Raw genomic sequence first — 25,055 nt, forward strand, 5'->3', positions numbered from 1 at the left:
AAGGTTTAACGGATATTGATAGTAGGAAGGTATTCTAGAAAAGAGGAAGGTAGACAAAGGTTTTGGAGGTAGTAGACGACAGTACAAAAACCAATCAATATAAAAGATGTGTGTATTCTATATACCTGGCAATACTGTTAGGCATTTTAGAAACAAAAAGAAAAATTGAAATCATTACCCTCAAGAAGCTTACATTCTAGCAGATGTGAAATCAGGAAATAATAAAGATCATAGGTTGCAATGTCTAAGTTCATTAAGATAAGTTGCCCCCTCCTTGCAGATATTTAAGAATAATTTTAAAATGCCTATTGGATATGTTATTGTGATGGCCACTGAAACTCTTCTTAATTCTCAAAATGTGAATACTACTAAAATGATGCATGGGAATCCCTTTGCTGTAAACCTTGAAAGCCAGGTTTAGGGATTGTTTTATTCAGGGACCAGTGAAAAACCAACTAAGGTCTATTAGCCAGGGGAAATTTATAAATGTGTGTGTGCACACACATACATATATACACATATGGATGTAAGCATGTATGCAAAGAAACCTGTTTCTGCTGTAATGTTTGTTTTAACAATGCAAATTTCTTTCAACACAAGTGTTATATTAGTGAACAATTTAAGCATATCACGAATTTTGTGCTTCTTTTTGGGTAATTTTGCTGTAAGAAAGAGCAAGGAGTGTAAAAAAAATCATTCAATTTAACTAAATTGTGTAGGAATTTTGAGTGTTTTACATGTCATGAAAAATAGTTGCAATAACCTGAACATGATGATTAAGATGCTGCATGTAGTAAAATAGTCGTGTATGGCATCCAAATGAATATGGAACCATACAGGCAGCTTCTGTATGAAAGGAACAATCTAGCAAAGAAGCAGATATTGCATTTATATTTTAAATCAATACAAAAGAGACAAGAGGACAAAGAGCCACACATATCCACATCTGGTGTTACAACATTCCCTCTGATTTCTGATAAATCTCTTTCCATGCCTTCACAATAATGGACAAGCCACATCCCTTCAAATACCCACATCGGTAAGCAAACTCTAGGTCTTTCTCAAGTATCATTTTTATTGTACATCATCTGGTACAGTAGGAGCTTAAGCAGAAGAGAGTTGGTTCATAAGCACATACTCCTCCCACTGTTGATTTTAACAGTCTAGGACCCAAGAGAACTTTTGACACAGGGTGAACAGTTGCCTCAAGCCACAGATGCTGCCACTATTTATTAAGGTACTTATGTATTTTTAACTATTTAATAGATATAAAAGTATAATAAAAATTTTATTGGGTTTCTTTTTATTTTGTGTTTCATATATATATTCAACATAAGCAAATTTGTGCATAAGGTATAGGAAGTATACATGTATATGTAGATGTGTGTAAATAAGTGTGTATACATTTGAATGCATATGTATATGTGTATATGTATTTGCATGTATGCATATGCATATATATATATATATAGTGTGTGCTTTTGTTGTTCATGTTTCAGTGGTATCCAACTCCAAAGATAATATGGTAGTTTGTCATTTCCTTCTCCAACTCAAAACTGAGACAAATTAGATAAGTAATTTGCAAAAGGTCACACAGTAAGCATCCAAGACCAGATTTAAAATCAAAAATGAGTTCAAAAAAAAAGTTGTCTTCTTTATTTCAGGTACAACAACCTATTCATTATGTTAACTAGCTCCCGATACACATGTATATGTGTGTGTGTGTTTATATGTATATGTGTTTGCATGTATTATATACTGAAACAAACATATGCCCCTAAGAAAGCATGTCTCTTATTGATTTCATGCCCTTCAATACCCACAAAATGAAAAAACAAAACAGACCTTTAGAGTTTAGAAAGTGCTTTCTTTACAACACATTATATAGCAGATGACAAGACTATCACTCTCCCCATTTTACAGATGAGAAAACAGGGGCCCAGAGACATTAATAATTTACTAAAAGTCATATAACTAGTGTACATAGTGTATGCTTTAACTCCAAGGTCCAAAGCTACTTCAATACTGGCATTTACATTTTGGCCCCTAGACTATCACAAAGTGATACTTACAGAAAATCCTTTTTAATTTGAGTATTAAAGCAGTTGCAGAATCTTCATGTTTTTTCCCCTTTTGGTGTTGGATGTCTTGGCAGAAAAACCAACTGTTTCATTACAGGAAATAGGCTAATAGGATTGAATTGGAAGAGAAATGCTGAAACAGCAGTTTAGAAATTCTAAGAAAGGAAATCGCTGAAGAGCCCAGTGCCAGATGTCAAATCTCAGTGATTTTTTTTATACACCTGAGTGGTTTCTGCCACCACAGAGGGAAAGATGTGATTGCAGAAAGCAAAATCTTAAAAGTATTTATTTCTAACATTACATTTTTCCCCATTGCAATAAAGATCAATTGCATTTTTTCCTAAGGAACCACATATAAAATATTAATGGTAATTTGAAGTATCCCTTCACTAAAGTACCATTCAAAAACTGGTATATATCCAGAACTAGGAGACCAGGTTAGGGCAGGGCTAGCCACATCATAGGTAGTAGGAGTTCCATGTGGGCCATTTAGCCTGGGAAAATAAATGTCTCATAAAAAGATACATTGAAGTAGAGCTAGAAAAAGCAATGGCTGGAAGTTACACTGTGTCAGATTTGTACACAATGAAATTAAACACTTCCTAATGATGAAAGCTGTCTAATGATTGAAGGGTCTGTTTGGGGAAGTACTGATTTCCTTGTCATTTGCGGGTTTAAGCTGAGTTAATGTACTAGTTCACTAGATGAACCCTTGTTAATTATGTTTTGGAAAGCATTCCTGGGCATTTTTAGGTTTGACTAGATAGTCTCTAAGATCCTTTGCAATTCTTTGTCAAGACAACAGATATCTACTATGTACTAAGCACTGTGCCAAGTGCTAGGAATACAAAGAACATGAGTGTGTGTGTGTATGTGTGTGTGTGTGTGTGTATGTGTGTGTATGTCTGCCTGTTTGTGTGTATGTGTGTGCGTGTGTATGTGTGTGTATGAGAGAGAGACAGAGACAGAAAGAGAGAGACAGAGACTCAGGAGGAAACAAAGAGAAAGAGAGAAGGTGGAAGAAAAAAAGAAACAGAAGCAGAGAAAGAGAAGGACAGAGAGAGATAGGGAGACATATCAGTTCTCAAGAAGCTCACAATCTAATGAAGATACCATAGAAAGAACCATGGATCAAAAATATAAACAGAAAAAATTGGAGATAATTAAAAGAGGGAAATCATTAGCAATTTAAAGGGAATTCACAAGGCATCTTATAAAAAAGGGAAATATTAGCTAAGACTAAAAGACAGACAAGAGAAATGAAAAAAGATGATTCCAGGAATGCAGCATAACCACTGAAAATGCTTGGAGTCCAGAGATGGAGTGTCTTAAAAAATAGGAAGGAGGGCCAGAGTCACTGGATCATGAAGAAAAGTATAGTGTAAGAAGACTGAAAAGGTCAGAAGGGACTAGGTTATGAAGGATTTTAAAAGTCAAACAAAGGATTTTTATATTTGATCCTGGATTTAATAGGAACTCTACGTGTTTATGTAAAAGATATTAGGAATGATACTGGAATTTCATCTCATCTAATGATTCAAGACAATCCATGGTGTTTAAGCATGATTAGGCTTTTAGAACATGGAGTAAAGCCATATTTGAGAAAAGGTTCATTCTCTAGAGATTTTTATACTCAGTTGACTGGTTACTTTTTTTGAGGGGATAAGGGGGAATGGCCTAAGGAGCCTCATAAAATTCGGGAGTAGAAATAATAGGCTAAAATACCTCACTTAAATATCACACTTAAATTGTGTTGTTTATGTCATAAAAGGAAACATACACATAGTACTTTGTTTACATTTATTTATATGCTCTTTTGTGTTATAGTTCTTTGTCCAAGTGCCATATTATATCACTGTCCCTAAACTATAAGCTCCATGAGGGCAGATGTCATGGTCACGTAAACCTCATATATCTTCTAGACCTATAATATATAATATATATTAATAAAGCTTTGTTTAATGAAATTAACCTGGCTGATAGATATGAAGTCATGACAAAATGGGTAGAATAAGTAACCTACTGAACAAACCAATCAGTCAGTAAACATTTGTTAAATACCTGTCCAGGCAGCAACATGTTTCAAAAGACAGAATCCTGGACCTGGAAGTCAGGACTCCAAATCCCACCTCACTTACGTGTGAACCTAAGCAAGTCACTTAACTATTTGCCTCATCTGTAAAGTGAGCTAGAGAAATAAATGGAAAGCCAAACCATTTCCTCTGTTGGAAAAAACACAAAATATAGTGATGAAGAGTCAGACATGACTGAAAAATGACTGAACAAGGGAGTCCTACCAGGTGCCAGGCACCTAGTGCTAAGAGGAGAGTTACCATATGGTATATCAGAAAGTAAGCTGCATTTGTACTCAGAAAAATCTGCCTGTAGCCAAAAGATGACTAGATGCAGAGTCAGAAAATGTATTCAAACACCAGCTCTGATCCTTACTGTCAATGTGATATTAGTTGCCTTGCCTCAATTTACCACCTTGTCAGAGAAATTTTGGACAGGAAGATCCTCTTCCAACTCTAAATCCTACGATTCTGCATATACAATGATACAGTGATATGAAATACAGAATTACTTGATAAGCATTTATATCACAAGAACATTTTGAAATAGTCCAAATATTTATTGTTAATCTTAGCAAAAAGGAAACTATAGCTCAAAGGAAAGCCTAAGACTTCTGATTCAATCTTCAACCACAAAGGCCAACCAGCCTTGACAAATCCCTTAGATTAATAGTCTTAGAGATATTTTTGGAGATTATTTTCTTTCTTTGTAACTTGACAATCTTGTGCCCTAAAGTTCATTTTACTTTACTTAGTTTCCTAAGTTTTATCTTTGGTTAATTTTTAAAGAACCCAACTTTTCTATCACATGAATTAAATATTTAGTCTGTCGAGTCCTTCAGTAAATAATTGCAGAAAGGGAGATGATAATTATCCTGACAAAGCAATGATAATAGAAATCATAGAATTTAATTCCAAAAGGGGAATCTGAGAACTTCTATTTCAAAGATCAAAGATTTTATAGCTATGGAAACTGAGGCTACAAGGAAGACTGAGAGAAACTCGCAATCAGGAGGTGATATATTGTTTTGTTGATTGTCTAGACTTATATTATGTAGAAAATGTTAATAATGTAAATTAATAAAAAATAGTAACAAAACTATCTGTTTGGAAAATTGCCTATCCATGCCTCATTTTACCATATGTTTATAAGATGAGGATATTGGATTAGACAATTCCTAAGTCTCCTTTTAATTCCAAAGCTTATGACTCTATGACAGTAGAAATATTTAATAAACCCTTCCATTATAAGAATGTTGTGAAATAGTCTAGATACTTCCCATTAACTTATTCAGAGCTTCTTAAACTTTTTCTAACTTCCAAGCGCTTTTTGCTTGGGAAATTTTCATGTGACCGTAGGTAAATAGGTATGTAAAACAGGTATACAAATCAAACATTTACTCATCAAAAACCATAAAGAAATTTACTTTAAGACAATATTTGATATACATATAAATTTGATGTTTATTAAAGATAAAAGAAAATTTACATACTGAGATGGATGGTTTATTTATTTTTTTAATAAAGAATTAATTTTTGGCTGAATATTTGATATGTCTTATTGTTGCCATTTTCACAACCCCATGTGGGGTTGAGACCCACAGTTTAAGAAGCTTTGCTATAGATGAGGAAGCTGAGGAGACCACAGGTCTTCTGTTTCCAACTTCAAATACAGGGTTAACCATAGTTACATTTTTCTGCAGAAAGTCAGTATTAAAACACTTGCAAGTGAACTGTCCAAGATCAATCAAATAGCAGAATTATGATCTGAACCTAGGTCTCCTGATGAGATAGCCATTTCTAAATTTACCACACCATACCACACTCAAAAGTACTATAATATTGACTGCAGAGAGAAAACAAAACAAATAAATTTTAAAAGCCCAAAAAAACTTAGGGCATAGTTAAGATTTATAGCATATTACTTCCTTGTGTTCATTTATAGAACCTCAGATCCTGAGAGAGATTTGAGACACTGAAACCCAATAAGGAATGGCAAAAATGTCTTTTCCTTATGGATATTATATTGCAATTTCACTTTTTTTCATTCAGAAACCTCCCCCTGGAGTCTATCTGTACCTTAAGAGAAAGGGAGATTCTAATGAAAATATAAGTCATTTCAGCTGTTACTAAATTTAGGCCTAAATTGTACAAGTCACTGGCACAGTTCAGAAAAAGGAAAAAAAAAAAAAACCTCCTGACAATCCCTAGCACAAAATTAAAAATTTCAGGAAGGACTAGAAAGTAATCCAGAAGGAAATGATTCAAGCACATTCCAATATCTTGTCTCCAGGCATTTTTAAAGTCAAAGGATCTACTTTCACTACTTCTAAAGAGGTATATGTGTGTATCATATACATATATATGATAATTGATTTTATAAAAAGAATAGTCTGGGAAATGCTTAACTGTTTTTTTTTAAATGTTTAACTTTATTAGGAGGAAGGAAAAAGTGTAGGAAGGAAGGAAAAAAGAAAGATGGAAAGAAGGAAAGAAGGAGGAAAGAAAAAAGAAAGAAAGAAAGAAAGAAAGAAATTAAGAGATTACATAACTTAAATATAACATAAAACAAGAGACACCAAGAATTACATAGAATATGAAGAATGGATGGTGGATGGATCAGAATTTTTAATAGTAGAGAGAGCGTTAAAATTGATGAGATCATCATTTTGATGAATCAAAACAATTGATGGGTCAAGGGAAAAAATAAGTTAGTCAAAATCAGGGAATCATAACCTCCCCCCAATATGAGGTCCACATAGCAAATACAAGGGTAAAAGTCTCTGACACCAACTCTCAGACTTCCACTGCCATGTCTGTCTTGCCTGAAGCAAGTTCAAAAACCTCCAACCAACACACCAGCTTCTTTCCACTTCCACCCAGCTTGAAAGACCAGAGTATAGGACCTCATACTCACAGAGTCACAGAACAATCTGTCCTGGGAACGATCAAGTAACCTTAAAATCAGAAAAACTCACAACTCATATAAACAGAAAAGAACAGATAAACAAAAAAGGGATTGGTGTATGTTTAAAGACCTACATTTGGGTTCAAAAATCAATTTTAAAAACACATGTGAGGAGACATGACTAGATTACAATTCATAAATAAAGATCTGGATGTTTTAATGCTTTGAAAATTCAAAATGAGGGAAGCAAAAAAAACAAAACAAAACACTACAACAAAAACAAATAATTTCCCCAATAGGTAAGTAATCAAAGGTCAGGAACAAATAATTCTTAAAAGTTTATAATAACTTATAAAATTATAAAGTAACAACCATTAACTTGCATAAGAGAATGTTCTAATTTACAAATAATTTTGAAAATGCAAATAAAAGCAACCCTGAGGGATCTTTCACCTCATGCAGACATATTGGTAAAGATGACAAAAGCTGGAAAAAATCAATATGGAAAATAATATGAAGAAAGTAACTGAAAATTTAACACACTTTGATTCTAGATACATATCTCAGAGGTCAATAACAAAAAATTCAGGCATTTTCATATACATCAAATTATCAAAGCACTTTTTTATGTTAAAGAACAGGATACAAAATGGATGCTCATAGATTTGGAAATGGTTTGGTAAACAGTTGTAGCAAAATATCAGGGCTATTGAGTAAATGTCACTAAATATCAATATTAATACTAGTGCTTTAAGAAACAATGAATATGACAAATATAGAGAAGAGGGGGAAAGTTATGCAAACTGATACAAAGTTTCAGAAGAAAATTATAATACTAGATATATAAGTATATAAATGTTTACATATATGTATGCATATATTTTATACAGATAATTCATTTATAATATAATTTATTTCACATATATTACATATACTATAATAGATGTATATGTTGTATACAGATACACATATATTTAGACATGTACATAAACATACCTACATATGTGTAGATAGAATTCTGCAGAATTATAATGGCCAAACTAGAATCCGAAGAAGAGATATAGTTAGCTAGGCATCTCTTTTACTACTTTACAAAAGTAGTACAGGATAATGAATATGCAATATGGCATATGATGACAGACTTAAAATGTTATTTTTGCTAAATTTTTTTTTCCTTTTTGGGGAGAAGGTGATGGCTTTCTGGGAATGTGAGAGGGGAAGGAAATGCTGGAAATTGTAGGTGATATAAAATCAAAGATAAATATGTTCATAAAGATATATATATGGAGATAGTGATGTATATTTTTTACTCCTAAAGCAATCTTAGGATACATCAATGCAATCATTGCATCAAGAGCAAATGAAGTAATAAATTTACTGTCCTATGCCCTGATCTATCCCATCTAAAGCATTATTTGCAATTATAATAAATTTTAAGAATGATATGGAAAGAATAAAATCTAGCCAGAGAGGAATGGTAAAAAACAACAACAACAACAACAACAAAACTAGGAATGATAGAGAGAAGGTGACACAGAGAGAAAAAAGAGACAGTGAGAACAGAGACAGAGAACAGAAACAAAAAGATGAATAGGTGGATGGGTAAATAAGTAGATGGAAAGATATCTATGAGAATTCATTGCAGGATGTGGACATAGTTAACATGGGAAAAGTCCTAATTTTAGAGAAGGAGAAGCTTGATTGCTGTCTTCAAGTATCTTAGTTATTACTATACTGAAGAGGAAGCATTAGGGATCAATAGACATCCTGTCTGGATGGAGTTGGCAAAACTAGGAGCAAAGGGTAGAAGTTTCAAAGAGACAGATTTAGGCCAGATGTAAAGGAGAAAAATATAACAATCAGAACTACCTAAATTTAGAATTGGTTGTGTAGGGAAGTCATTGGTTCCCCATCATATTCAGCCAAATGCTTAGATGAACAACTGTCAGAAACTCACAGAACAATTCGCAGAAAGTGAGATGTGCACAGAATGTCACTAGCAGCATCCAGGTTGAACTTGACCTCTAAAGTCCCTCTCAGCATTTACTATAAATCTACAGACAGTTGAATACAATGAAAGGTTTTGTTTTAGGTCTAGTTTAAGGAATTTAGTTTTAGACCCAGAACAAAATATTTTCAAATGTACAGCACACCTGCTGAAAAGTTCACTCTGGGATGTGAGAACGAGGGACTATCCATCAATAGGCCACCAGCAGAGAAATGTATCTCCCAATAATTTTTTTTCCTCCTGGTGGGTAAAAGGAAATTATATAAAACATTTTAAGTTTCAGCCTGAGGCTTCCCTGGTCCTTTGCCAGTTTTCTGAAACACCATTTCTACCACTTGGAAATGGTCCAGGAGAAAGCTGACTTTAGTCCCTAGATCCATCACCTAAGCTCCAATGATTCCTAAAGCACAACTCAGACACACACTGACACTTTCCAAGCTACTGAGATAACCTAAACAGCACATTGGGTTCAAAGACATGTGCTTATCTAACCCAAAATAGTTCATCTCTCTTTCTCTGCTGCTACTGCCTCCAGATGCCCTTAATTATTAGCACCTACTTGACTTATTTCTTTCTATCCGTAGGTTCCACAACCTTTGAACTATTAAGGTTTACTATGGTTATTATCAAGAGGATAGAAAAGATATAGTTGTTTCATTAGAATTATATTGTTTAGGCATCCCCAATCAGAAACACCAAAATTTCAAAAAAAAAGGAATTATGAACTAGATATGAAGTAATTGTAGCTGAACAACCACAATATATAAACACATTATGAATTATTTTTGAGAACTTTAATATTTCATTAATATTCCTGATTCTGTGTCTTTAATACTATCAATCAACTCCAAATCTCTGCCTTTATGAGCTCACAGTCTTATGACTCAGGTTATTGGATCATAAACCTAGAGTATAAAGTTTTGCAAAGATCAGTTGAGTCTAATCCCCAATTTTAGAAATGAGGAAATTGAAGATGAAGTGTCTTGTCCAATGTCACAGAGATAGTAAGCATCAGAAATTACATTTGAATTTGGACTCTTTAACTGGAAAACAGGGATTCTTTCCTAATCCACAGCAGTAATTTAGTGAAATCCATTCATTCTACTTTATCACTCAAAGGAAAGGAAGAACAATAAGAAAATTTATGTTAGGAAAAGACAAGCCATCTGTAGTGAACAGAGCCATAACCTGGATTCTCACTTTGGACTATTCTTCTCATCTCATAGCTTGCTCAGAGTAGGGACCCATGTCCAGTCAACCAGCTCAACACTTTGAGGGTGTGACTGTCCATCATTCCAGCATTGGACTTCTATGAAGCTGTAAAAGAAGGAGAGCTTGATGAGAGCAGAAATAAATGCTAAGGTAAAAAAAGAATACCAAAAAAAGCTGAAATGCCAAAAATTCAAGACAGGAAATCTAAACAAACATATAAAGTATCTATCATAAAAACAGAAGAAAGAAGAGATAATACCATAAACAGAAGTCAGGGAACTTTGAATAAACGTAATAGGAAGGAATATCATCCACTTTACTTTCCTCAAGAAAGACAGAATCCTATGGATTCTTCAGAGATCTTAAAAGCACAAGAAGAAATTAGGGATAGATGAAGGAGAGAAGTTATAGGACTCAGTGCAGAATTATAAAACAAAGATCAGATTAGGACTGAGGGGAAGAAGAACAGATGATAGTCTTTCTAAAAAACTTTAAGCACTTGAGAGAGAATAACACATCTGGTACACAAAAATTCTGGTGCAGGAAAATTTGGCAGAAAAGAAGCAAACATTAGTGATATTTAAAGAACACATGAAACATACTAGGTAGCTCAGCAGATAAGAGCACTGGGTTTAGAATCAGGAAGACTCATTTTCATGAATTCAAATCTAGTCTCAGTTCCTCATGTTAAAACTAGAGAAATAAATGGCAAAATGTTCCAATGTCTTTGCCAAAAAACCTCCAAATGGGGGTCAGAAAACGTCAGACATGAGTGAAACAAGTAAACAACAACAACAATAAAAACAAAAAAAAAATGAAATAAACATAATTTAAAGAAACAAACTTCCAACATAGGTTGGAAGCTTTAGTTGACATTCATAGGTCTAGCAGAAGAACATGACAAATGAAAAAGAAATTCCATTATTATATTGTAGGAAATAACTAAAATAAAAGAAGCTGAACAGCTAAGCCTTGATTTATTAAAGAATTCAGGGATCACTTCCAGAAAAAATAATTTTTTAAAACCCTGCTCTTCAAATTCCAGGGAATACAGTAGTTAAATTTCACAGTTTCAATAAGATAACTTTTTTTTCCCAGAAGGATTTCAAATATAAAGACCAATTTGAATATCATTAACTTATTTTGAATTCAGAAAGGATGTGAAAAATGAATAGAAGGAATGCTATATTAAAAAAGCAAAAGATTCTAATCTGAAACTCAACATAACAGAAAAAGATAGAAAGACAAAAAGAAATAATAATAAAAGCATTTACATAACATCTTAAAGTTTGAAAAAAAAGTTCACAATTATTATTCTCTTTTATCTTCATAGTACTTCTGATAAATAGGTGGTAGTATTATTCCTGTGTTATGAAATAGGATCCTGAGGCAATAACGATAAATGACCTGCCCAGGATCACACAATAAGTCTCTAAAGTCAAATATGAACTTAGGTTTTTCCTGATTCCAGATCCAGCATTGTACCTGCTTTACTGTATGAGGAATTAGGAGTAGAGAGGTAGGAAGGAATATGTTCTAAACACTATTATATGCAGTTACTGTGCTAAGGATTAAAAATACAAATACAACCAAGCAAGATAATATCTGCCCTGCAATCCCAGAAAAATAATAAACTAAAAAAAGCAAATTTTCCATGAAGGAGAGGTACTTCTCTCCTTCAGGCACAATAACAATAACAATAACAAACAGCCGCAAGTGAATTGTTGAATTTTTAACATCTTCAAACAAAAGAAGCACAAGAAAGTTTTAAAAATAAGTATAATTATCAAGAAAAGACAAAGTAATGAGGTCAATCCTCATATGCTTTTTAGTTTTTTTTTTCTTTTTAAGAGAAAGGTTGTCCTATGGTTTGCACAAAAGAGTAAAGGAGGATCACAAAGGGACAATTTTTTAAAAAGATCTAAATGGCAACAGATTCAAAAAGAATTTGAAGAATCAGAAAAAGGGAAGACTGAATGAAATAAAAGAGTAGGCATTTACGAAAGTAAAAAATGGGAGGAGAAGAGTTGGGGAAAGCTATAATGGGTGATGAACCCCTACCAAGTCCATAGGTAAATAGTGAAAGGAGACTAATTGCTGGTTTTTCAATAAAAGGTGTGGCTATAGAAGTTGGTAAACAAAGATTCTTCTGATTCCAAGTCCTCCATATAATCCTGCCCCTCATGACATACCCAAAGAAAGAACATAATAGACAAGGCATGAGTAAGCCCCCTTGATCCTTGTCTTAACACAGAGGAGATCACACAAAGCCATTTTCATCACTCCCTGAAGCCAAGCTGTCAGAGATAACAATAACTCACCCTAAGAGCTGCTCTTGCTTTTCCACCAAGTATCTTTAAAAGCCCATGCAACAATAACCTATTCATCTACCTGCCAACAAAGGGCTAACCTTTCCAACACCTTGGGGAATGCATCATTTGTGAATTACAGAGAGCTAAAGCAGAAATTCATTATGTATTCTTCAAACATTCATTCCTATAATCATTTATCAATTAATGAGTATTTAGCAAGTACCTATGGAATATTGAGTCCAGTGCTACATCTTATAACAAGACATATAATTTTTAAGTAAGGTAAAACTTTTGCTTTCATAGACCTTGCAGCAGAGTAAAAGGAAAAGACAGACACAGGTAACTTAAGACATACACACACACAAACACACACAGAGGATATAGGAATTAAGTATTTTGTCTATGGCCATAGCATTTGTTCAAGATTGGACCAAAATTAAGAAAGAAATGGGTCATAATCATTGTGCTCTACCATCTGAAGTCTGTCAAGAGGTAGAGAGTTTAGATGTGTTCCATGTGGGTTCATAGAGCAGAGCTCAAGGGTAGAATTTGTAGACTGGCTTCTCTACTTGCTCTTCCATATTCATGTCCTACTAGCTATCCTCCTTGGACTAGGTTCCACAATCATACTCCCAGGAAACTTTTCATTGGGAAACTCATCATCCTCAGAGATTATATCAGCTCTGGTACACACCTGTTTTCAATACCCTACTTCTGACCTTCTTGGGTGGATTCAAGAACCCTCTACCAAAGCCTTCATTTAAAAGACTTCAACAGCTAACCTACACTTTATTTCCTACCAGTTATACATCTTGTACTGGACTAATCCTATCCTGATAATCTTTTCCCTTCTCTACCCAACCTATTGTCAGCTTTTGTGTGTGTGTCTTCTTGATTATATTTATTTGATGATAAGTTCCTTGAGGAAAGGAACTGACTTTCTTCTTTGTGTTCCTAGAGCTTAGCATAGTTCGTGACATATAAACACTTAACAAATGTTTACTGTCTGTGGGAAAAAAAAAAAACACAAAACAAATGTACAAATGGATCTATCCAAAGATATTTGGAAATACCATATTCCAAATGTGACATGGGGAGGACTAAATGCCTAGTTACTTCTAGGTATAAGTCTATAATTCTATGCAATTAGATCAGGCCAAATTAATCTCATTGATGAAAATATGTTACTTTTTCAAAGACATTAAGCTCAACAACTATAAAAACGACAACAACCAAAAAAAAAATCCCCTCAAAATTGAAAATGGCTTAGTTAGAAATCATAAGCAAATTCTCTTAGTGGTAAAATCACTAACCCACAATGAGTCCCAAGGCCAGAATTATAAAGCTTAGCTGCAGAGAGATTCTGTGACCTCCTTGGCCTGTAACTTCAGTGGAGTCCATCTCCAGCTAGGTGAAGGCATGATTGGAATGGTCATTGTGTAGATGAACTACTCCAATTGGCCTAGCCAAAAATTCCAAATGGAATGGTTAGAGCTCTGGGCATCAGAAGGCCATTGATTGTGTCATTTGTTCCATCCACCTGACATTTATTAAGTTTCATTTCATCTGGAAGAAAAAAATAAAATGCTACTGAGACTACTTCTTCTATGGCTCACACTTCAATACTTTTGATGCTTTATAAGTGTGGGAGTTCCCTTCACTAGTTTATTATCCATTCATGCCTTCTTCATACTCACATACAATTGTTGTCCATGACAATTAATTCTTCAGAGAAACTATTCTATATAACTATATATTTTCTCTTATTTCTTTTACTCACTACATAATGACCATCTCGGTTAATTGATAGAACAATAAACAATAATACCTGAGTCCAAATCTCACTTCAACTATGTGATTCCAGGCAAGTTTCTTCATGTATATCACAGTTTTCTCAATTATAAAATGGAGATAATAATAGCACCTACTATCCAGAATTATTATGAGGATAAATTGATAAATCTATCTATAAAGTGCTTCAAAACTTTTAGTTGTTCAGTCATGTCAGGATCTACAAGACCCTTTGGACCACATATCCATAGGATTTTTCTGGCAGGATACTTAAGTGGTTTGCCATTTCCTTCTTTGGTCTTATGCAGACAAGAATTGTTATTTGCCCAGAGTCACAGGTAGTAAATCTCTGAGGACATATTTGAACTCTAGTCTTTCTCATCCAAGTTCTCTTATCTACTGAGTCACCTTAAAGCACTCTATAAATTATATCCATTACCAAGTATGATTATTTGGACATGCATTCAAAAAAGTGCTGTCTGTAGTATTTGAAAGTCAATATGATCAACACTGGGAATATTAAATACTTACATAGTCTTTACCTTCAATTTACTTATATCTTACTTACCTATAAGCTACCTACCTGTAATTTATGCTCTATAAGACAATACAATCTGCCACCAAATAAGTATATGCTATTTGATTTGAGGAAGAAGGCACTAACTGTAGGGTGTGAGTTTAGCACAAGGGCTGGTAGTTAAATGGATTCTTGAAGAAAGAAAAGTATTATGACAGATAAAAGTGAAGCAGAAATATGTTGTAACCATAGGGGTCAGATTCTGTAAATACAAAGTGGATGAAGATAGCATATGGAATACAGAAAACAACCAGCTATCCAGTTGGGCTGAAACAGAGATGCACATAAAATTAACACCGTCTTTTCAGTCACTTCTTATGGCAGGAGTTATGATTGACAAATTGTTATTTACACCTTTCCTTTATCTTTTCATTATTCTTTTGAGTCACCTACATTTATACTTCTCTGTTTCTATATATAAGCTATTTCCCTGTATCTACATCATACTCTTTCTTCACTTCAGCATTTTATGATCAAAAAGTTCTTTCATAATTGCCATCTCCAATTGTTAGTGTCCATACCCCCAAAATCACTTTGTATTTACTTTACAGATATTTGCTTTACTATAGATAGTCTCTGTATACATGCCATTTTCCTCCTAATATAAATCAGCAAACATGGGCCACTTTGCAGTAGTCATTTCCCATGTTTTAAATGCAGGGGTTTATTTTGAGTTTTGTATCCTGAGAATCAAATATTTTACACAGTAAGATATTATACAGTGCTTGACACATGATAAACACTTAATAAGTATAAATTAATAGATGAATTCTCCTAAGATGATGATGGTTCATAATTTGCATCTAGATGGATTCATTAGGAATGTTTAGAGTCAAACCAAAACGAAACAAAACAAGGATGATCTTACCCCTAAAGAGTAGAACTGTCAAATTATCAACTGTCAAATTGTCAATTATTTAAACAGTCAAAGGATATAAACAAATACTTCTCAAAAGATTTGAAAAGTATTAACAAGTTAATGAAATTATGCTTCAGAACTCTAAGGATAAGAGGAATGAGAGACAAAAAAATCCCAAGATTTTACCTTGCATAGAATAAAATAGCAAGATAACAAAAAAGTGGGAATCATTAATGTTAGAGGAGTTGTAGAAAAACTAATGTAACTGATGAAATGATGAATTAATTTGCAACAATTCAAACAAAATTACTAAAATGTCTATAACTTTGTTTCAAACATTCCAGCTTTTGGCATACAAACTAAGACAGTCAAAAGACAAAAAGAAATGTCCAATTTACATCTCAGTATATATGGCAGCATTTTTTTTTCGTTGTAGCAAAGAAGCTAAAATTAAATGAATTCTCATAGATTGGGGAATTGTTAAGAAAAATGTAGTACATGGATCTAAAGATGTAATAAATCATGAAAATGGTGAATACAGAAAAATATGGGAAGAAATATAAACTAATACAAAGTGAAGTAAATGGAATCAAGAAATATTCATGACTACAATAATATAAATAAAGACCATAAGAAAGCTATGTAAAATGAATGCAATAATAACAAAACAAACAAATTTGGCCTCAAAGCAGAGATGTGTATAAATAGGGAACTATGAGTATAAGAAACTACTTTTAATGACAGACTTCTTTCAAAATGTTTGTTTTTCTTGCTCATTTTAACTCTCTATCATAACGGGTGGCTCTCCTGGAAGAGGATAATAAGAGGGATGTAATAAAATATATTTCAATTCTTATTGTGCTTTTCATTTATGATACTGTGGTCATGCATATTGTTTTCCTGATTCCATTTAATTCACTTTGTACCCCTTCATATCTCTTCCTATTCTTTTCTGTATTCATTATGTGCATACTTTATTACATATTCCTTTAAATTCATGTGCTAATTTTTTCTTAACTTCAGTTTCTTTACTACTACAAGATATACTACTGTAAATGCTATGATATATATCAGAAATTTCTTTTTTGTCTTTGACCACCTTGATTTGTACACCAAATATTGGAATCTTTGGATCAAAGTTATAGACATTTTTGTTATTATCTTTGAATTACAAATTGATTCACCATTCCATCAATAATGCATTAGTCTGTCCATAATCCCTAACATTGATGATTTTTTGTTGTCTTGCTATTTTGTTCTACGTAAGGCTTAAAAATCTTAGTTAATTTTTCTTATATTTCTCTTATCCTTAGAGTTCTCCAGCAGAATTTCATCATCTTGTTACTACTTCTCCAATTTTTTGAGAACTATTTATTTATAAGAGGAAAACATTAAAAAAATACTAAAGAAAAATCCATTTAAAATATACTCTGTGGCAACAAATATCTTAACTGATTTTAGCTGTAGCTCACTGACTTTCTGTAGTTCCTAGCCAAGAGCCATATATTCATGGACCAATTCAATGGGCTATCCATCACACTGCATTGCAATCAATTAATCAACAAGCACTTACTAAGCATCTATTATGTTTCAGTCACTGTGTTAGGTGCTAGAAATTCAGAAGTGAAATAAATTTTATTGGGAGTAACAATAAGTACATATATCAAATTTTATAATAATTATAAAGAACTTAACATAGTATCTGGCACATACTAAGCACTTAATAAATGCCAATTATTATTAGCTATTATCATATATGAGTAATTATAAAACAGATACAAGGTGAATAGAGGAAGAGAGGCTGGCTTCTATTTGGCAAATCAAATCAAGAAAAGCCGCATAGAAGGCTTGACTTCAAGTTAACTATTCAAGGAAAACATGCAAACTAAAGGTTTGAGGTGAGGAATGAATGTTTTCAAGGTATGGGTAATGATCATGGCAAAGTGGGTCTTGTCACTGTCTATCTGCAGCATCCTCCCAACACCAAGATACTAACAGCACTATTCAAAGGTTTGCCAATCAGACTACGTATTTTAAACTGAATGATTTGTTTTTCATTCACTTTTTTCTCTTCTGTATGAATGATTAGGAATTACTGGCCCTAAGGACTGGCCATCAAACAATTTAAAACAAACAAAGATCTTTACCACAACTGTGTCAGGAAATAAGACTGAGTTAACTTTATGGACAGTGGATCTTTTTTACTGTGTGTCCTTAAGTTCCTTCAGTAGAGAAAGGGGATTTGTGGCATATACACTAAAGTGTGGTGGGAAAAGCATCAATCTTCGGAATCAGAAGACTTGAACTGAATCCTGACTCTGCAAATGCTAGTTCTGTGACCTTCAGCAAATTTCACTAAATACACCTAAGATTACCTATATGGCAGTCTTGTTTGTGAGTAAAAAGCTATATGCAAATATTAAGCAAACATGAGCTATTCTATTTCTTAGTATAGTCACAACTGACATTTATATAGCAATTTAAGCTTTACAAAGTGTTTTCAATCATTATCTCATTTGATCTTCACAATGATCCTGTAAAGTAGTCAATATAGATGCTAATATCCCTATTTTACAATTGAAGAAACTGAGCCTCCAGAATAAAGTCAATTGAACCACATAGCTAATATGTGTTAGAAGTAAAATGAAGAATTCAGGATCCTATCCATTACAGCACCAAGTTTCACCTATGTCATTGAATCCTCAGCATTGAGCAAAGTATATTGTGTATGGGCTTAATAAATATGTATTAAAGGTTGATCCTACTTTCATGTTCTATAATAATAATCTTTCTTACCATAAGGTCTCTTTATTAGCCTTCCAAAAGCTTCATGAGATTTCTCTTTAGCCATTACATTTGTACAGAAATTTTCTGTTTTCAAGATTTTTCAAATTTTCTGTTTATTGGCATTGCCCTGTTTGATGTTTACAACAGCCTAATTGGGGAGGGCAAGGTTACTATTCCCATTTGACAGATGATAATTTTGAGGTCAGAGTAGTGAAATGATAAGCCTATGGTCATAGAATAGGTAAGTGGCACTTCTTAGGATTGTTAGGAAAATCTAATGAGATAATGAATAGAAAAGTGTCATGGAAACTGAAAAGTATGCACACATAAAGAACTCACTATAATGACATCAACTATACAGTATTGTACTAAAGGATATAGAAATCATTAAGAAAATAAGACTACACAGAACCAGGAGATCATTATACACTTCAACAACAAAATAGTGATCAATTCTGATGGACATGGCTCTTTTCAACAATGAGAGGATCCAAATCAGTTCCAATTGATCTGTAATAAACAGAACCATCTACACCCAGAGAAAGAACCCTGGGAAATGAGCATAGATCACAACATAACATTTCTACTCTTTCTGTTATTGTTTGCTTGCATTTTTGTTTTTTCTTCCCAGGTTATTTTTACCTTCTTTCTAAATTTGATCTTTCTTGTGCAACAAGATAACTGTATAAATATGCATACATATATTGTATTTAACATATACTTTAACATATTTAACATGTATGGGACTACCTGCCATCTAGGGGACGGGGTGGAGGGAAGGAGGGGAAAAGCTGAAACAGCACTTTTTGCAAGGATCAATGTTGAAAAATTACCCATGTATATGTTTTGTATATAGAAAGCTATAATAAAAAATTATGATTTAAAAAAACAATATTATGCCAAAGGTCCTCACAACTCACACATATATTTACCTTAAAAAACACTGACTTGACCTAACATAGCATTCTACTCCCCTATTCAGATCGTCAGTTGGACTAGGTATTTTCCCCCTCCTTCAAGAATGTTATCTTTTACATGGGACCTATAAATGTCTCTAATCATCAGCAGCTGTGAGCCCTATCCTTACAGAACCGATTTCAACCCTTTCATTTTAATAGATGAAAAAATGGAAACCAAGGAAGGAAAGGGATTTGTTTAAGGTAATTAAATTAGTAAATGATAGATCAGTTCTGGGGACTCAAGTCTTCTGATGTCAAATGAAATGTTCTTTCCTTAGAATTGCAGAAATAATGATGTATAATGATTCCCCAACTATAACTATATAGTTATGTGAAGTTAATCATGTGTGTGGTGGGGTAAGAAACAATAACACAATGTCTTAACCCTTAAGCATTAGTGTCTGATTGGAATATAATATAATATATACGTATACATATATGTAAAAGTCTTGTCCCATTATATAGAATAACATTATTTTATTGTGTTAAAAAAAGAAAAGAAAAGAACCCTACAATGCAGTTAGTCCTTCCAAATTGCAGGGGTTAAGGATGTGGAGCCTCCATAATCTGGAAAATCTCCACAAAATTTTTGGTCCTCTCTTCAAACCAGAGAAGTCTGATTATTTTCTTTTTTTATAGGACATTTTCAGTACCTTATAGTAAAAATATTTTAAAACAGAGAAATGTCAGGTTAATAGGAAAATACAATAATTTTAAAATAAATTAAAATAGGAAGAAGTAGATGATGATGATAATGATAAATAGCTTGCAGCAGGTAAAAAAAAAAAATCAGTTACCAAGCCAACAAGACTCGCATTCAATTTTGGGCAAATTGCTAAACCTCTCAGCATAGACAAATCTATAAATCTTTTAGTTATAGAAGTGCCAGCATTATTGATAAAGAGTTTCCTCATTCTACCTGATCTAAAATTATATTATAAAGCAGCAGTCACCAAAACCATTTGGTATTGGCTAAGAAATAGATTAGTGGATCAGTGGAAAAGGCTAGGCTCACAAGACAGAATAGTCAATTATAGCAATCTAGTGTTTGACAAACCCAAAGCCCCTAACTTCTGGGAAAAGAATTCATTATTTGATAAAAACTGCTGGGATAATTGGAAATTAGTATGGCAGAAATTAGGCATGGACCCACACTTAACACCATATACCAAGATAAGATCAAAATGGGTCTATGACCTAGGCATAAAGAACGAGATTATAAATAAATTAGAGGAACATAGAATAGTTTATCTCTCAGACTTGTGGAGGAGAAAGAAATTTGTGACCAAAGATGAACTAGAGACTATTACTGATCACAGAATAGAAAATTTCGATTACATCAAATTAAAAAGCCTTTGTACAAATAAAACTAATGCAAACAAGATTAGAAGGGAAGCAACAAACTGGGAAAACATTTTCACAGTTAAAGGTTCTGATAAAGGCCTCATTTCCAAAATATATAGAGAACTGACTCAAATTTATAAGAAATCAAGCCATTCTCCAATTGATAAATGGTCAAAGGATATGAACAGACAATTTTCAGAGGATGAGATTGAAACTATTACCACTCATATGAAAGAGTGTTCCTAATCATTATTGATCAGAGAAATGCAAATTAAGACAACTCTGAGATACCACTACACACCTGTCAGATTGGCTAAGATGACAGGAAAAAATAATGATGAATGTTGGAGGGGATGCGGGAAAACTGGGACACTAATGCATTGTTGGTGGAGTTGTGAACGAATCCAACCATTCTGGAGAGCAATCTGGAATTATGCCCAAAAAATTATCAAATTGTGCATACCCTTTGATCCAGCAGTGTTTCTATTGGGCTTATATCCCAAAGAAATACTAAAGAAGGGAAAGGGACCTGTATGTGCTAAAATGTTTGTAGCAGCCTTGTTTGTAGTGGCTAGAAACTGGAAAATGAATGGATGCCCATCAATTGGAGAATGGCTGGGTAAATTGAGGTATATGAATGTTATGGAATATTATTGTTCTGTAAGAAATGACCAGCAGGATGAATACAGAGAGGACTGGCGAGACTTACATGAACTGATGCTAAGTGAAATGAGCAGAACCAGGAGATCATTATACACTTCGACAACGATATTGTATGAGGACATATTTTGATGGAAGTGGATTTCTTTGACAAAGAGACCTGAGTTTCAATTGATAAATGACGGACAAAAGCAGCTACACCCAAAGAAAGAACACTGGGAAACGAATGTAAACTATCTGCATTTTTGTTTTTCTTCCCGGATTATTTATACCTTCTGAATCCAATTCTCCCTACGCAACAAGAGAACTGTTCGGTTCTGCAAACATATATTGTATCTAGGATATACTGCAACATATCCAACATATAAAGGACTGCTTGCCATCTAGGGGAGGGGGTGGAGGGAGGGAGGGGAAAAAATCGGAACAGAAACGAGTGTCAATATAATGTAATTATTAAATAAAAAATTAAAAAAAAAAAAGAGTTTCCTCATTCAAGAATATCAATGAAATCATAGGCATAATCCCCTATTCCTTTGGAAAAATTTAAACATGTGAAGAACTTCCAATGTGGAAATTCTTTCTCCTACTGCAGCATCTTGTAACTCATAGAGATTGGCATGGAACACTGAGCAGAGAATGATTTGCTATAATGTATCCAAGCCAGGAACTGAAGTTAGATCTTTATGACATGAAGACCATCCCTTTGTCTTTTATTCCAAGCTGCAATAATCAGCCAATAATCAGGAGAAAAATAACATAAGGTAGATTTCTTCACAACAGAAATGATTTCTCTCACCTTCAAAAATCACCTCCCTCGCTCCCTCCCTCCCTGGCATTTCAGGAAAGTTCCAATTTCTTAGTAGAAAAACAAAGTAGCTGACTAATTCCCCTGACACCTCTGGATTAGTAATTAGGTTTCAGAAATTATTCTGCTCATTTCTTAATAGCAAATTTATATGATAGTGAGGGCAGCTTTTCTATTAATGACTATGTGTTTACCATGAGCCAACACACAAATCCAAAATTAAGATGAGCTGTCAGGGACAACATTTCCTTAGCAATCTTGGGATTACTCAAGACTTTCTTTACAGTGACCCTGTGGGAAAGCTTCTAGTATTATCCTTTTCCTCCCTGGTTTCATGCCCAGTAACTAGGATATATAGATTCCATTTATGCAGAATTTGTCTTTCCTTGGTTTCTCAATGACATTAATCTAGTGCAAGGAGATCCTTCATCTCACCTATCTAGACTATTATAATAACCTCATTATAAGTCTTCCAGATCCATTTAGAGTTTACTCCAAATATCACCTCCTCCAACAATTTTCCCTTATCTCCCCAATGGAGAATAGACTTCTAATTTCCTGACTCTTTTATAACTCTATTTACTATATTATAGAAACTTGTATTGGTATCTTATTCTCCTATCAAAACTTAGTTACTTGAGGGTAAAGAACATGCCTTATTGAAGCTTTGAATTTTTCACAGCATTTATATTATAAAGACTTAATCAATGCTTCTTAGATTATATGTATTTAGAGATATTATGGTATAGTGATAAATCACATCTTCTCAGTGCTCTAGGTAAGTGGTGTCAAACCACTGAGTTATATCTAAGGATCCTTGCAGGCCCTTATTGATATAGCTTTAAAATGTAATATCATCTCTGTTTTCTTGTACTTTTAATTTATTTTGTTAAATATCTCCCAATTCTATTTTAATCTATATTATTGTGTGTGTTTTTCCCATTGATTTCACCAAACTAGCAAAGGGACCAATAACATCAAAATGGTTAAAAACCCCTATATTAGAATGCAGTGACAGTTCTTAGTGGTGGGAGCTTCTCCACCTAAGAATTCTCTATACTAAATAAAATCAAAGGCCTACTCTTCAGCCCTATTTTTATGATTATAGAGTGGCAGAATAGTTTAAATCCAAGTTTTCTATTCCCAACTGAATTGATGTTTTCATTATAGTAGATACTCTCTCAGGTATTATGATTAAGTAATATTTTGGCCAAGGTCAATTAAGGTTGATTACTGGGTCAATGTACAATCATGCCTAAATTCTAACACATGCTTGTTTTTGTCATTCGAATTAAATTCTTTTGAAGTGCATTATTATTATTTTTTAATTGAAAAGCATTAATTTCCTTAGTATAAATGCCCATCCTCTGAGATTGCCCCTAATTTCTATATCTTGTTTGTGATATATATATATATATATATATATATATATATATATATGTGTGTGTGTGTGTGTGTGTGTGTATGTATATATATACATATATATATATACACACACATATATATATATATATGTCTTATTTTCATTTGGTTCTCTATTAGATTGAGTTTTTTGCCTTTCTTTGTAGCCCTAATACATTGTTTTAAATATTGTAGGCATTCAATAAATGCTAGTTGATTGATTTCCTCTCTCTCCCAGTGTGCTCCACTGAAATCAAAAACAAAACCTTATAAGACACATGCATTTTCAAACAAATTCCCTTATTGACTCTAAAGGTTCACAGTTCACTAGTGCTTTAAATTTTAGAAGACACATCCCCCACAAAAGCCCTGAAAGGTGCTTTATACAAATGAAATTACTAGAGGAAAACCAGATTTGAAGGTGAAAAATGAAGGAGATGCAAAATGTTGTTTTTCTTCTCTCCAGATTGTAGCTGATTAAATAAAATTCAGAGAAATCAAATGACTTGCCCAAAGTTGTATAGTTAATGTTGGATATGGGAATTCTCAACCCATTTCATACTCTTTTTCTCTATTATGCTTCCACTCTCTTCCAGGTGTACTTGAAGATTTTTAACACCTAACTTTGAAAGCAGATTCTTATCTTGGACAAATTATACTCCTAAGGATAATGTATTATTAGTTTAACTGTGTTTTAGTCCTTGCATCCTCCATGAATCACTGGTGCATGAATCATAACTGTTGCTCTTCATATTTTAGAAGCAAGTATAATTCATTCCTGCCTGGAAAAAAATAAATTACATGCTAAATATGAACTTGATGGTGCAACAAAACTCTTTACTTCTAAATGAATTCAGATCCTTAATTTTCTCTCATGCAGGAATAGCCTAAAAAATTGGGTCTGGTATATGAGTTGGTAATTCTAGACAGATGTTTCTCTTGGGGGTATGGGGGTTGGGGAAGGGCAGTGGAAAGAGAACATACATAATATCTGATGAAACTCTCAACCAGAAATGCTAATGTGGTATTACATGTTCAGAAAGGCAGAATATCCAGGACGAAGGAAGTAAGAGCCCTGCTGTGTGCTGCTTTGGAAAGAATCTCTCTGAAGCATTATGTTCAGTTCAAGGTGTTGCATTTGTGAAAGGATATTGACAAGGAAAGACACTATTGAAAACTATATCCTTAGAGGATCATTTGAAGAAAATGGGATGATCAGCTGAAAGAATAGACTTTGTGCAAAAGAATGATGGCTTTCTTTTTGTATTTCAAGAATTGT

General features: G+C 33.4%; 1 protein-coding gene across 4 annotated transcripts in view; it reads right to left on the reverse strand.

Moving 5' to 3' along the window:
• FAM135B (family with sequence similarity 135 member B) overlaps positions 1-25,055 on the reverse strand; it is a 500,817-nt gene that overhangs the window by 403,755 nt on the left and 72,007 nt on the right. Inside the window, exon 1 of one of the 4 annotated variants that reach the window (XM_051971135.1) lies at positions 13,907-14,003. The exons of 2 other annotated variants lie outside the window; for them this stretch is intronic. The gene's annotated coding sequence lies outside the window, so the exon portion shown is untranslated. Of the gene's footprint in view, positions 1-10,269; positions 10,376-13,906; positions 14,004-25,055 lie in introns of those variants that run through there. One more of the 4 variants, XM_051971136.1, reaches the window with a different exon arrangement.

Source organism: Antechinus flavipes, chromosome 1, assembly GCF_016432865.1.
Source record: "Antechinus flavipes isolate AdamAnt ecotype Samford, QLD, Australia chromosome 1, AdamAnt_v2, whole genome shotgun sequence".
NCBI lineage: Eukaryota > Metazoa > Chordata > Mammalia > Dasyuromorphia > Dasyuridae > Antechinus > Antechinus flavipes.